Raw genomic sequence first — 16440 nt, forward strand, 5'->3', positions numbered from 1 at the left:
AGTAACATTAACTAGGTTATGCTACTCACCAGGTAGCAAACAGTTTTCCAATGGTCTATCTTAAAACAAGGTCTTTGGATTCTCAGCTTATTAACTTTTACTTGAGGCTACAGGGGAGTGAGAAAAGCAAGTTTGAACACTGACCATCACAGCTTCCAAAGGAAAGCAGAACTTTCACAAATCCTGTAGGATAAGTAGAGGAACACCAAGGAAGTCCCTTTTCTCATCAACCCAATAAAGGCAAGAATTGTCAATCTTTTACCCTGTGGTCTGTTGGGATGCATATAGTACAGCTGGACAAAGCCATCCTGGAGAGTACTCACTCTCTGCTTGTTCCAAAGGAAGGTATAAATTGAGCCACTGGGGGACAAATGAAGCCATCAGGCACAACTCTGATGGCTTTTTAATGAGATTGTTTTTACCAGGCCAGCAGGTAATTTCGGTGCCGAGTCAAACCCAAGGGAGGGATGGTGAGAGATCAAGGGAGGAGGAAAAGAGAGAGGCAGAGAAGGAGCTCAGAGTTGGCAGCTGGCCGGCAGGCTACAGAGAAGGAGCTAAATTATGCATCTTATTTAGTACATTTATTAAAAGAACATTGCTAGGCAAACATCCCAAAACAAATGTGACTATCAGTTAAGCGCCCTGCAGTCCTGAGCAGATTTAGTGCATGACAATTTTCTCATAATGGCTTTGTGGTGTTTGCTGAGCTTCATCTCTTCATAGCATTTTATGAATTGTCATTCCAAGGGGAGTTTAAATAGGCTGACTTTGCCCTTCATTTATGGTTGTTCAGCAAAGTCAAAACTGGATAAATGTGGAGTGAAGATGACATGGAATGGAAAGAACAAGGTTATTCAAATGATATTTGATTTAAGTTTTTGGTTGGTATTTACCAACAAGTCAGAGACCTACTCTTCCCTGTGATTAATTTTTATTTATTAATCATCATTGTCCATATTTCAACATTTTTTGTTTTGGTATGGGGATTTGAAATCTAGATCCTGGGAGTACCAAGAAGAAGAGTTTTAAGAGGAGGAGAAGAACATATAAGAGGTGAGGATGGGCCTGTAGGGACAGAAGTATCATATGGTGTGAAAGCCGCTCAGTCATGTCCGACTCTTTGTGACCCCATGGACTATACAGTCCATGGAATTCTCCAGGACAGGATACTGGAGTGGGGAACCTTTCCCTTCTCCAGGGGACCTTCCCAACCAAGAGATTGAACCCAGGTCTCCCTCATTGCAGGTGGATTCTTTACCAGCTGAGCCACAAGGGAAGCCCAAGAATGCTGCAGTGCGTAGCCTATCCCTTCTCCAGCGGATCTTCCCGACACAGGAATTGAACTGGGGTCTCCGCCATTGCTGGAAGACTCTTTACCAACTGAGCTATCAAGTAGTGCAGGACATAAAGGATGTGTGATTATTCTGCTTGAAAGTGATGGGAAGAACAAGAGCAGTTTTCAGAAAGAAAGTGATGATGAAGGTATCCCCAGTAGAGAAACAGAGTGGGCAAGGCATTGATTACCCTGGTGGTTTGGATAAAAGGAAGCAGCTCCAAATGCTTGGAACATATAGGTAAGGAGAAGGGAGTAAAGATGTGTAGGAGGGGACTAGAGGCTGGATTGCTGTATTTGACATTTTAAGGAATTTGACATTTTCAGGAAAATAGAACACTATTGAAATAGCTCAAAGCAGTAAACATACAAACTTTGATACACAGAAAATAATCATTTTGGAAGCAATGTAAATGATGATTTGAAATGTGAGACTAAGTAGAGATACAAAAATTAGGTCTGGTTCTATATTCAAGGTTGGGGAAGGAAATGGCAACCCACTCCCGTTATTCTTGCCTGGAAAACCCGATGGACAGAGGAGCTTGGCGGGCTACAGTCCATGGGGTCGCTAAGAGTCAGACACGACTGAGTGACTTCACTTTACTTTACTATATCCAAAGTAAGAGATGATATAGATTGAGTTAAAGTGGTAGCATTGTGGCTAGAGGGAGAGAAATGTAATAGATTGAAAGGCAATAGAACCTCTAGTATTTGATGATATATTGAATTTGAGCTGTATGGTATTGAGTTTGAGTTGTGTAGGGGATCTAAAGTGAGTCTCAAGTCTCTAGGTTGAGTGGCTGGGTAATTTTGTCACGTTAAAAGGATTGTAAACTTCCAAACTGGTGAAAGACAATACTGCATACTGATTCAATATATATGCAAAAAAAAATACAGTGGAAGGAAGTTATCAACAATGACAACCAATAAGTGATATAATTGTAGATCATAGTATATATTTCATTAGATTATATAATATTTGCCAAGTTTAAAGACGTGAACGTGAATTATTTTTAGAACAGGAAAAAAATGCTCCTTTAATAATTATAAATGGGATAAAAAAAGAAACACTTATAAAATAATTTTCCTTTGAGCTTGACTTTGATAACGTAGTTTTCTAGAAAGCAACTCTATTAATCTCTTGAAATATGTGGATTCCAGTTTGGATACTGCCGTAATTCCTTTTTTATTTCTATTTTTATAACAATTCTATTATACTTCTCAAACTATATTTGCCTGAAAAGCAAACACAATGGTAATGGAAAACCCTTAAGGTTGCTATATTTAAGAAGCACACGGTTAGAAAAAAAAAGACCCTGAAGTAGAGAGAGAATTCTGCTATTGTTATGGTTTTTTTATACCTGCTGGATGTGTGGCTTGGAACCAATGACATCTCTTTGGAGCTTCTTGAATCATCCTCTACTGAGGATTTCAGAAATGCTTTAAGAATAAGAAAGAAAGAAAAGAAAGTGAAGTTGCTTAGTTGCGTCTGACTCTTTGCGCCCCCATGGACTACAGCCTACCAGACTCCTCTGTCTATAGGATTTTCCAGGCAAGAATACTGGAGTGGGTTGCCATTTCCTTTTCCAGGAGAGCTTCCCAACCCAGGGATTGAACCCGGGTCTCCCACATTGTAGGCAGACACTTTACCGTCTAAGCCAACAGGGAAGTCCTTAGGAATAAGGGATACTGCTAAAAGTCTATATTCACATGGTTTGTTGGATAGTATCTGTATTTGTTAATTTTAGTGTCTGTGCTGTGTATATTTATACACACAGCCTGACTGCCATTTGCCAGCTCTGATGTCCTCCAATATTCTGGAGAGTGACAGTTATTAATATTTTAAGTGTGATTTGTCAGTGGATCCCCCTAAATGCTTTTAAATGTCAGAGCATTTGTCCATTTTCTTTAGGATTTGAGTTGAATTTTTATTTTCCAAAGTCCTGAGAATTAATAAGAACCCTTAACACTGGAGGCTAAAGAACAATGTCGTGTTGCCTGAAGGTACCTACAAGAAGGAAGGGAAAAAACTCAAGAACTGACCTTAATCTGTTCTCATTTCAAAGAAGCCATTGACTTTTCTTTTCCACTACTTGTTTGTGAACCTATATGAGAGTCATGTGAGAGTCTTGGCTTTTGATTAAAAATTTACCTTATGTTTTTTATTTATCCTTTATCCTTAGTCTGGCTTTCATCTGTAAATAAAGTAACTCATTCTCTAGAGACTGCTTCAAATCTGAGTTACTAAAACCTTAAAGTAGGACTGAACATTTGGATCACATAATTGTGTTCCCTCTGGATACGTCCATCTTGTTCAGTTTCGATGCCTGTTTCCTTTGGCTATGAGAAGCCCGAGCCTCCCTGTTCTTTTCCACTGCTGGAAGGAAAGTAGCAGAAACAGTGTTGGACTTCAGTTCTCACTAGAGAGCTAAAGGTTTCGGATTCAAGCTGTCCATTATAAAGCGGCCCTTCCTTCTCTCTTCCTTTCCCTCATGCGTTGGCTGCTTTTTCGCCTTGGCTCAATGCCTGTTGTAATGTTGGGATTCCAGAGTTCTCCCAGGGCTCAGAGAGTATAGAATAAGATCATATTCTAGTGGCAGGTAGACAGATGAAACTACCTTCTTACACATTTGCTAGGAAGGATTAGAAGGAAAGATGTACTTTGAGAATGCATTTTACACCCAGGGGGATCGTAATGACAAGCCATAGCTGGCAATAGATGACCTCAGGATGAACCATCCATCTCTGAAGAAGACATTTCAAAGTGATAAGGACAGCAGCTAAGAGAGCAATTGAACTTTTGAAACAGTGAATAGTATGCATCTGGGCTTTATAGTCCCTGTTCTTATTTTATTATTCCCGCCCCCCACCTCCTAGCCAAGATCAAATCACAGAACACAAATTTTGTTTTATTTTGAAAGAGTAGACTTAGGCCAAAAGAATTTTTTTGACTTGTGCGAGCAAGTGAGCAGGGCGACGGACAGTGAAGTGGTAGCCCTCTACATCACACTCAAACAGTACATTCCAGTCACATCTGAGAGATTCATGAGGTTCTATTTGCCTATAGTTGGGCTGGACTAATATTCAGATTGATGGCAGTGTAGATCAGCATAGTGTAGATCAAGAAGATAGGCACTTCAGCATCAGTGAGAGATTGCCTGTGTGGTGAAATGAAACACAATTTAGGTTTGGAAAGCTTGGCTGTGAATTTCGTCCCTGCCACTTTCTGCCTGTGTGCTCCTAGCGAGTCACTTAGCCTGAGTGACACGGAGATCAAATAGGGACAATGTCCGCATGAGGTTTAAATAAAGTGTTTAAAATATGTTTAAATTGAAAATAAAATTTCATACCTTAGGACTTAAGATGTGATGTAGTTAAATGACTTTAATCATCATGAATTTTGTCATCTCTGTGGTTATAATGTCATAAAGAAACACATTTGATCTTAATAAATCAAACTCAATAAATTCTGATTTTCTATCTTCAACCAATCTGAGGCTGTATTGCTTCTATTTTCCTAGATCGTGGCTTGTTACTGATATTTTAACAGAGTTTTGAATTAAATTGCTTCAGAAAATTCTTCAGTCATCTAGTCCATGACTAGTGATCTGTACAGATTATGATCCTTAAATTGTCTTTGCTGTGACTGGAACAAAACATCTCCTGACCATGCCATGAAAACCATTGCTGGTTTGAAGCAGTCTCATTATTTGTACAGTATCACCTAAATGCACTTTTGTTAAAACTTTTCCAAACAGAAGTTGTGTTAGTTAAGATGTGAAAATAGTAAATGTTCAACTCTTGTCCATGGTGTAGGGGACACAGTTGCATAAGGATGAAAGTACAAACCTTTTCTTGCTTACTTGGCTGAATTCCATTGCATCATGAAAGGGAAAGGGTAGAACCCAGTTGTCACTTTGGTTGGAGAAAATAGCTGGTTAAATGTAAAGTATATGGATTATGTAATAACATATCAAAATATATTAAGAATTGCTGAATTTACAGAGCAAAATTTAAAATCTGCACCCTGGAGGACGGTGGGTATCCCTTGACTCAGCTGTAATTTTTATAGCATTATTTCCACTTCTGGAGATTTACTAGGACAATCCCCTTGTCCTCATATTTCCTTCTCCCCCAAGCTGCACATCTCACACATTCTTGCACCTCAACTGGCTATTGTAAGCCTTCACCTGGCCACAACATTCCTGTGAATAACTCCCCAGAGTGCTCTTAAGAGAGTGCTTATGTATAACAAGTGGCGTGTGATTCTATTGAACAGTTTTAAGAGATTGTGGACCATGGTGTGCGTAAACTTTCATCAGTCTTATCCGTGCATGATTTTAGTGACGACTGAGAAAAGTGAAGATGTTTCCTCCATGTCTCAGAAAATAAGATGGCATAAAACACAAAATTTCAGGACCAGGGAAAGAAAATGATGCTGAATTTCTTTTATAGTTTACACATGGTACAACTCTACTCATAAAACTGTATCTAGAGTCTAATAGCTTCTATGGCTTTAGACCTTAATTATGCAAATTATGCAGCTTCTTAAAAGTGCCTTCTCAAACTTCTAAAAGTCTGTTTTCATTTCTTATGGGCAGACCATTTCTTTTATGTTTTCTCAGTGAAGCGTACCTTCATCATTTTGGTTTGTCAGGAAGGCAGGATCTTTGCAGGAAATGGATGGATATACCTCAAAATTGGTATTTTGGTAAATGTTTACTAAAGGGGCTATTTACAAAGATATGGACAGAGTATAAGGAAGCGATATAGGGTGGGGCAGTACTCAGAGAGTACCAGGGCAATGCACACAGTCTCCCTGAAGGGGTCATGACAAGCTGAGGGAGAAAGATATTGAAAGAGAGAGCATTTGAGAGAGAGAGAGAGAGAGATGGTATCACTCTATGCAAAGCAGAGGAGTCCAGCTGAAGTAGACACAGAAAAGAGCCAGGGTAATGGATGTCCTGAATTTGCTCTCCTAACTCTTTGCCCTTCAACTCTTACAGGTGCTACCCCTGTAGGAGCAACCAGAAGTCAGTGATAAGTGAGGCTGCTGATGCTGCTCCCAGAAATCAGCCTCCCACCTCCAAGGACAGAGCAGGATGGAGGGAGGCAGAGAGTGGGGATGAAGGGGCAAATGGAAGATACTCACTACATTGGGTGAGTGTGTTTTGCTCTCTGTTATCACTAGCGACATAGCTAGGAGCACTGGTAGTGTCTTGATTACTAGACTGAGGAGGTCGCTAATTATGAACTCATTACATGCCCACCAGAACTTCAGAAGTTGATGTTTGGCCTGAGTAAGCTATTCTTGAGAGTAAAAAAAAAAAAGATGGGGGAGTGTTGAACTAGAGCCCTTTAGTCATTGTGCGGTGAATATTTTATACCCATGTCCCGGCTAATTCTTAAACATCCTTCCTTCCCCAGATCCATTCTCAGCGAAGTTCTGCCCTGCTCCGTCTGTGTCCTGGAAAGTTCCCTCTACTGATTCCATCTCAGGATTCCCTGCCTGCTAGCTTCTGGTTGAGGTTTGTGAAACTCTGGCTGTGCATATAGGCTATGTTTGTGAGTTTTTCCTACAAACTAATAGAACTTAAGAGATTAGAGATTGTGTTTCTCCTTTTTATCTTTCACAAAGCCCAGCAGAGTTAAGACTATATATATATATATATATATATATACACACACACACACACACACATATATATATAAAACAGTGAAAAAGTGCTAAATAATTGATTGGCTGGAGGTTCATAAATACATCTGAGCTTGCATCCCAAAGCAAATTTCAAGGTCAATTATGAATGGCGCTGCAGGGAGAGATTTATTTTCCACTGTTATTCACTCATTCAACAAATATTAATTGGCAGTCCCACCCAGTCTGTGCCATTTATTTCCAGTTCTAGGAACTGCAGATGGAATAGAGGGGGATACTGACAGAGCGCTTGCCATGAAGGCACTTAGGAAATGGCACGGTTGAGGGAGCTCGGGCTTCGGAGCCTGGCAGATGGGGGCCCTGATGCAAGACCTGATTGCGTGTGATGATGGCAAACTTACGTGACTTTCTAAACCTCAATATTTCTGTGTGAAAATAGAGATATTAATATTTGATGACTTTTGTTGAAAATTAAATAAGTCAGGTAATTCTGGGGTGCTGGGCACATAGTGAGAGGTCAATAAATCATAACTGCTCTGATTATTATAGTGAACTGCACAGGGTGATTAAAGGGTATTCATGATGCTGATAGAGTAGCACTGGCCTCAGAGGTGCATGATTCCAAGGGTTCAAGAAGCCATTTGGAAGAGGGCTTATACCAAGAAAAAAGACACCATAAAATCTTCATTTTTTTACTTTGTTTTTTATTGGAGCATAATTGCTTTATAATGTTCTGTTAGTTTCTGCTGTTAAACAAAGTGGATCAGCTGTATGTGTACATATCGCCCCTCCCTTGTGGACGGCCCTCCCACCCCCATCCCACCCCTCTAGGTCGTCACAGAGCACCGAGCTGAGCTCCATGCGCTCTATAGCATTTCCTACGAGCTGTCTATTTCATACATGGTGGTGTATATATGTAGTCCCACTCTCCTAATTCATCTCACCCTGAAGCAATTCCACAGCTGGACATATACTCTGAGAAAACCATAATTCAAAAAGCATATGTACCCCAGTGTTCATTGCAGCACTATTTACAATAGCCAAGACATAGAAGTAACCTGAATGTCCTTCGACAAATGCATGACTAAAGAAGATGTGGTACGTATATACAATGGAATATTGCTCAGCCACAAAAAGGAACAAAATTGGGTCATTTGTAGGGATGTGGATGGACCCAGAGGCTGTCATACAGAGTGAAGTAAGTCAGAAAGAGAAAAACAAATATCATGTATCAACACATATATATGGAATCTAGAAAGATGGTTACAAATAGCATAAAGGTACCTCAAATTAAAAAAAAAAAAAACAACTATCATATGATCCAGAAATCCCACTTCTGAGTGTATATCCAAAGAAAATAAAAACAGCATCTCAAAGAGATATTTGCATTCCTCTGTAGATTGAAGCATTCACAATAAACAAGACATGGAAACCATCTGTGTCCATCCACAGTGAGTGGATCCAGCTTCTTTACGTATGACTCACAATTCCACATTACATCTCCAACCCAGATTAACTCTTGAGCCCCATACTCACATATCCAACTGTCTTTGCCAGGTAAGTGTTTTTTACTGGAGTATAGCATGCTCAACTAATATAGGCGTAAAAACCTCTGACCTCCTTGTATTTCCACTCTCCTTCACACACAAAGATGCTTTTGAGTCTTTACTCTTATGCTCCACAGTAAGTTGCAATCAGAGTAACTCTATTCACAGTACCTTTCAAGTATGGCAGTCTTTTTGTCTAACTTTTGAAAATTTGCACAGGCCTCTATTTGGCTCCTTCAACAGTCACCATACTGTCACTCAAATGACCTTCTAAGTTAATGGTGGTGGTTTAGTCACTAAGTCGTGTCCGACTCTTGCTAACCCAGAGACTGTAGGCTGACTGTAGGTTCCTCTGTCCATGGGATTCTCCAGGCAAGAGTACTGGAGTGGGTTGCCATTTTCTTCTCCAGGGGATCTTCCTGACCCAGGGATCAAACCCGAATAAGTTAATAGGATTATGTAATTTTCCAGGTTGAAAGCCACCCTTGACTCTTCATGCCCAGTTGCCTGCAGAATTACATTCCAGTTTCTTACATGGGGATATAAGGACTTTGGCATGCTGTTCTCTCTAAAATGCTTTTTCATCTAGAGAAATGTCCAGTTGCTCTCCAGTAGACTGACTAATTGACAACTATTGATGAAAACTTGCTAAACTGCCTCAGAAATGATAGTTTTATCTCTTTTCTATTCTTCTATGCATTTCTTTATAACATCACTTTAAAATTTCTTGAGGCGTAATTTCTCGGTTTTTCAGGGTCACCTGTTTGAGCCAGCATAGTGCCTGGTACACTAAAGGCTCAGGATGGGGCTGAGTGCTGAATGGGTGAATGAATGGGAAATAGTGAAATGTAGGGATTGGTAGTGATTTGCCACTCCTCTGCCAGATTTATGGGTTGATGGGCTTGGTATGTGATACCCAAAGGCATTGGTTTCCCCTGATAGAAAATGTGGGTGTGGGGTAAGTTTTATAAGCAAACAACACTTTCCTTTGCAGTAGCAAGAGATGGAGAACGCAATGGCATTTATCAGGGAGGCAGCCTGGTGTAGTGAATTTATATGTCAGGGGAAAGAGTGCCCACTCAGGCAGTCAACGATGGTTTAGTCAATAACCCCAGAACTTGGGGTCAGTTCCCACCAAGACTCTCAATTCCCTTTGACCGGTGGATTGCTCTTCATCTTCATTATATTTCTGATTTAGTTAAAAGGTTAAAAACTATTAATCTAGTAATCACCTTTCTATGCTTTCTATTTATAATAACAAACTAAAGCAGTTGATCTGAACTATAACTTATCATCTCTTTGTGATTTACTGGTTTGTTTTCCAAAGAAAATATGTTATTAAAAAGAAATGCATTCCTGTGTAGACACAGGCATTCTAGGCTAACTAGGTTTTCGTGGATAGATGACAAATGATTGTAAACAGAGACAGTTCCCACTGCTGTCCCCTTGACCCATGAAGGCCAAGAAATGTATTGTTCATTTAAATAAAATTCATTTTGCTGTCATATTAGTTATGCTTGAAAGTTTTATATCCAGCAGAGATTTTTAGGGACATGCTGTTCCTGGAACAGTGAACATGCTAATGCAGACAGATATTGAAATGTAGAACAAACTTTAACCAGCATAGGAAATTGAGTGCAAAGAAGGGGGAGAACAGAGGATCAGAGAAAGGGGAAGAGAGAGAGAGAAAATGAGGAAGCATGAGAGGGAGGGAGTGGGGAAGGCAGAGAACACTATTCTGGTTTTTTAAAAATAGTTTTTAGGAAGTCAATCCTTATGGCAGATTGCATTATTTTTTATTTTCACCAGATATCCATTTCTATTCCATGAAAAGATTACACATCCACACCCAAGAACTCTGAAATGTCTGAGATTTCACCCTGCTTACAGATGAACAATTTAGCCTGTCACAGTCTCATGGATACTGGAAGAAGGCACAAGATTCCTGGGTTGGAGACAGAGGGCTTAATTATTCATAGTACATCAGGGAGCATGGGCTTCTTGTTGATGGTAATTTTGCTTCCTACCAGCTCCAGGTTCCATAGAGGGAATGAAGAAGTGGTCCAAGATGGATGGTACACACACAGTGGGTTCCTATCCCAGATGAGGAACCCTAAGCTTAGTGAGCCCTCAATTTGATAAAGGACTGCGAGCAAATCTGCCCAGTTTTTGCCCTGGAGGGAAACATCTTTACTACCCGGGATGGCAAACAAACCTGCCCCCTACCATGGAGGGAGACACTCAAAAACTGTTCATTGTATCCATGTCCTTTAAAAAAGAGTCCTTATCTCTACGGGGGTCTTCAAAATTGCATTTTCCAAAGTGTAAAGCTTCAAAATTGTAAAGCCTGGCTCAAGCAAGAAAGTTATAATGCACACTAATTAAAGGTATCAGTAATGCATATCATGCGATGCCTTTCAGTTTACCAAATACTTTCCTATGCATTATTGTCCTCAGTCATGGATAAGGTCAATGATAATGAAGCTGAATTTATTCCAGGTTTGTAGGTAATGATCCATGTTGGTAGGAAAGGGGTCTATAATTATTATGACTATATATATATATATTAAGTGTGGTGCTGACAATGGAGGTTGTGGGAGTTGTAATAAATTGTGTGTGTTTGTTAGTGTTCCTCAACAGGTCATTGTCAAAGAAATGCTATAAATTATCCATAAACCTTCACTGTTGACTTTCTGTCTTGGTTCTTAATCAACATTATTAAAACAGAATCAGAATAGGGTTAAGATTGTGGATGTAACTTAGAAATTAAAAGTAAAGGTGCTGGATTTTAAAAGATAAGTATAAAATATCAGAAATGGAAAATTGGATTAAAATATGCCAGGATCCTATCTCCCTGATTAAATTTCAGAGAAAACTGAAAAAATGGCCTGTCACTAGGCAGGCCATGGTTACCCTGAGATTTTCCTTTCTCTCTGTCTGCAGTAGAATCAAAATCGATGATGAATCAAAATGCATAGACTGTTAATTTTGGAAGGGGCCTATAGACTCCTACAACCTGGTGAATCACAGAGGTTAGTGCATGCCCCTGGAATCAACTACGAATCATTGGAATCAATACAAATATTGAAGCCTAGGACCTCACTTAGAACAGTCTTCTCTGAACTGGTCTGATCAGAATGCCTACATCTAAGAAATTAGATCCCTGGGTAGTGAGGTCCAGTCGTTCAGTCATTATTTGTTACTATCCTTTTCCGTTAGTTGGAGAAGGAAATGGCAACCCACTCCAGTACTCTTGCCTAGAAAATCCCATGGACGGAAGAGCCTGGTGTCCATGGAGTCGCAAAGAGTCGGACACAACTGAACAACTTCACTTTCAGTTTTCCATTACTACTACCCTAATCTCAACTTTTGTTACCCTTATATCTCTGTTACTGGACAAATGTTGTTACTGGACAAATACTTGTTAAATTAATGATGGTCTATCTTTTAATTTGATATGGTTTTCAATTCTGATAATCATTTTATTTCTATCCAATGTTTGATTAATATTTACTTTAAAATAAAAAAAAAAACACACAAAACCCATAAGTGACAAAGGCTTTATCCATTTGACAAATGAGAAGATTGCGGTAAGGAGGTGTGAGTGATCTTTTTTCTTTTTTTCCTGAGCATAGTAAAGGATCTATTGCTTGACTTAAGAAATAGTATGTTCATGAAGGCACAGTTCGTGAGCCCTTTGTATAATGTAGACATATTGCAACTATTAGGTATCAAGAGGTATAACAGAAGGAAAATGCAAGGTAGAGGAAGTGGGAGATTGTGTATTGTAATAGTTAAGTAAGCAGAGATTAGAGCTAGACCTCTGGTTCAAATCTAACGTCTGTCATGCCTGACCTTCAGTTGTATGACCTCAGTATGTTTAAGAATCTCTCTAAACCATATTTCTCTTCTCCATAAGATGATGGTAATATTTTACTTTAGGGTTATTGTCAGTATTAAATGAAAGTGAAAGTGAAAGTTGCTCAGTCATGTCCGACTCTTTGTGACCCCATAGACTATACAGTCCATGGAATTCTCCAGGCCAGAATACTGGAGTGAGGAGTCTTTCCCTTCTCCAGGGGATCTTCCCAACCCAGGGATCGAACCCAGGTCTCCCTCATTACAGGTGGATTCTTTACCAGCTAAGCCACCAGGGAAGCCCAAGAATACTGGAGTGGGTAGCCTATCCCTTCTCCAGCGGATCTTCCGGACCCAGGAATCAAACCAGGGTCTCCTGCATTGCAGGCAGATTCTTTACCAAATGAGCTATCAGGGAAGCTGTGTTAAATGAAGGTGACATGTAAAAGGTTAGCATCATCTGGCAATAGTAAGCATTTAGTCAATTTTACTTATTATCAATCTTTTCCTCCTCATCACTGTCACTAATATAGAAATATTTTAGATTAAGTTTTACTAAGCTCAGAGATGAATGCTGTGTTTATTAATAGAACTGTAAGCTCTTATAAGAGCTTATAATTTTAACCAAAAATTAGGAAAATGGGTATCATCTAGATGTATAGAAAAAATAATTGGGGAAACAAAGTTCATTGCCTTGAACAAATAGTTTCCTTTCTGCAGAGGTAGGTTCCAGTATACATACACTTGATTCTCTTGCCTAGGAGTATCTTAAAGGTATGATGAACTATTAATATTTGGCAGTAGTTGTTCATAAATCCATACATTTAAATATCTGTCCACTTTAAAACATATGTTAGTGTGCTCATTTGTGTATACAGACTCAGATTCTTTGAATTGGAAATTAGAATGCGTCTCTTTTGCATATGAGTATAATTACATTGTAGAATTTAAGAAAATGTTATATTCATAAGCTCTTATTAGATTAGCCTTGTGGCAACTTAAATTGTTCTCTTTGCCCTTCTCTGTCATTGTGAGCCATTCCATTGACATAAATACACAAATTAAGAGGCATCAGTAGAATTGTAAACTGGTTTCACTGAGGTTATAAATCAGCTATGCCACTGTTCATAACACTTCTTTGTCATTAGAAGGATCTCACCTTTTATCTAGTACGTTACATGGCCGCCCAGGTAAAGTCTCTGCAGCTGTGTGGTCAGACACTGTCAGAAAGATACATGACTCAGCAAAAGAAACATCCCTTTCTTGGTACATGCTTATATAACAGCTATCCGTTAAAGAGGTTGTTAACAACCAAAACATTTTAGCCAATTGTCTGAACAGTATCTTTCAGAACTGTGTACATATTCCACCTAAATGTAGCCATAACAATAGGAAATGTTTATCAATAGGGCTTACTATGTGCTGAGGACTACAGTAGATTCTTTACAGGGATTACTTCATTTAGTTTTTTTGGCAGTGTATGAACTAGACAGTGATAATGTCCCCATTTTACAAGTAAGGATATTAAAGCACAGGGAGGTTAAACAATTTGCCCAAGATCATTTGCCTAATACAAGGCTGACAGAATTTGAACTCAAGCCATTCGTCCTCCAGCCCTCTTTCTTAAATATTAACTCAATACAGCATTTTTGTTCATATTAACTGTGTACAATTGATAAGACTCTTTGCAACCACGTGGACTATAGCCTGCCAGACTCCTCTGTCCATGGGATTCTTCTGGTAAGAACACGGAGTGGAGACTTACATTACTATATGTAAAATAGATAGCCAGTGAGAATTTGCTGTATGACTCAGGGAACTCAAGCTAGGGCTCTGTAACAGCCTAGAGGGGTGGAATGGGGAGGAAGGTGGGAGGGAGGTTCAAGAGGGAGGAGACACATGTATACCTGTGGTTGATTCATGTTGATATTTGGCAGAAACCAACAGAATTTTGTAAAGCAATTATCCTTCAATTAAAAAAAAAATACTACAGTGTGGTGACATGCCCTTCTCCAGGGAATCTTCCCCACCCAGGGATATAACCTGCGTCTCCTGAGTCTCCTGCATTGCAAGAGGATTCTTTACCACTTAGCCACCATGGAAGCTTCCCTAGTTGCTCAGATGGTAAAGAATCTGCCTACAGTACAGGAGACATGGGTTCGATCCCTAGGAGAAGACCCCCTGAAGGAGGTAGATCCCCTTGAGTAGGTATGGCAACCCACTCCCGTATTTTTGCCGCCTGGAGAATCCCATGGTCAGAGGAGCCTGGTTGGCTATGGTCCATGCATCACAGAGTTGGACATGACTGAGCAACAAACACAACTGATGAGATGTGAATAGTTTCTCATATTCCATCTTTGTTTCACTTAGGATGAAAGGTTGGTCACAGTTTCTTATAACGTTACGTTTGTCAAGATAGGCTAAGTTGTGCAGTGGTAACAAATGCATTTCTAAATCTCAGTGGCTTATGGGAAAAATGGTTTATTTCTCAGCTACGTTAAAGGTCAGGTGTTCTCCTCAAATTATGGCTCAGTGTCTGAGCTGCTTCTCTCCTACAACTGTACCAAGTAGAAGGAATTTGCTTCCAGAGACGGACAGCTTGAAGGACTCATACCAACTCCTAAGTGCCCTTTCTGCTCCTATTCCCATTAATTAAACAGAGCCACAGTATGAATCCAACTCCAAGAAGACTGGAAAATACAGCTTTCCTTTGTGAAGGGAAAGAGGAGACACTATGGTAAATACATTGTATGTTTCTCCATAAGCACCAGACCACAGCTCTTTCTTACTGCTTTTGTTCGCCTTCTTCAAGCCCACCCCAATGCACAGAAGAAAACCTTAGAAAATGCAAGATTTCTGAAGGTACTATTTAATGAAATTTTTGAAACCAATACTTTTATTCAATTATGCTGAGACTGTATATGAATATGCCAGTTTGCACACATAAATAGCAGAATGTCACCGATTCTCAGTAATACCATTTATATTAAAAACTTCTGAGTAGATATTATATACCAAGATGAGAAATCATGTAATTAATTACAGTCTTGGTTAGGAAAGGAGTGGGTTGGCTCTTATTAAAGTTGACTTCTGAATAACATAGATGTGAACTATACGAGTCCACTTACGTGTGGATAAAAAAAAAAAGCAAAGCAATGTATTGTCATAACACACAATCCACTGGTTGTTTGATTCCATAGATGGAGGGCCAACTACAAAGCTATACTTGAATCTTTCACTCACAGTGGGTCAGAGCCCCAGACCCCACATTTTTCAATGGTCAACTGTACTAATTTCTTCTTAGTTACCTAAATGTGTGTACATGAATGTGTGTATATGTGTGTGACCTCATGGCACTGGTACAGTTAATTGAAGCTGGCAAGTCTCCTTTTTTTTATTTATCCAAAACAGTTTCCCTTAATTAAGGTAGCTGAGGTTAATTAGAGTGCAGAGGGATAGAGCTGCTTTGAGGAAACTTTCTCTTTAACCGTGGTTCATCCCCACCTGCACTCTAAATGAGGTAGCATTTGCCATTAATTTTCTTCTTGTATCGCCAGTGTATCCTGCTTGTTCTCCTCTCAGAGCGCTGCGTGGTTTCTGTAGGAATGATAGATACACGGAAGCACACAACAAGAGATGTATGTTTAAGTATGGATGACAGTGCTTGATTCATGGATTTAGGGTTCTTCAGTTTATCTTTGATAGTTAAAATTATGAGTGAACTCAAGAGAAGCACATGCATGGAATGCAACAGGTTCAGGATGAAGGGAAGACTGGCCTTGATTTCCATTGGAAATGAAGCGGTTGAAATGAAGAAGTAGAGTGTATAAAAATGACAGTTTGAAGGAAGAATAACATGAATGTAACAGAATGACAAAAGTGAGACAGCTGTTTAAATAAAAGGAAAAATCTATATCTGCTTTGAGGAAAAGCAATCTTAGAAATTAGTAAGATTGTTTTTCCCTCCACAGTTACACTGAACTATTGAGATATATTTCATGAATTCTGTTTTCTTTGAGAATCTGTCTTCCCTTGGAAAAAAAAAA

This window comes from Ovis canadensis, chromosome 7, assembly GCF_042477335.2.
Source record: "Ovis canadensis isolate MfBH-ARS-UI-01 breed Bighorn chromosome 7, ARS-UI_OviCan_v2, whole genome shotgun sequence".
Taxonomy (NCBI): domain Eukaryota; kingdom Metazoa; phylum Chordata; class Mammalia; order Artiodactyla; family Bovidae; genus Ovis; species Ovis canadensis.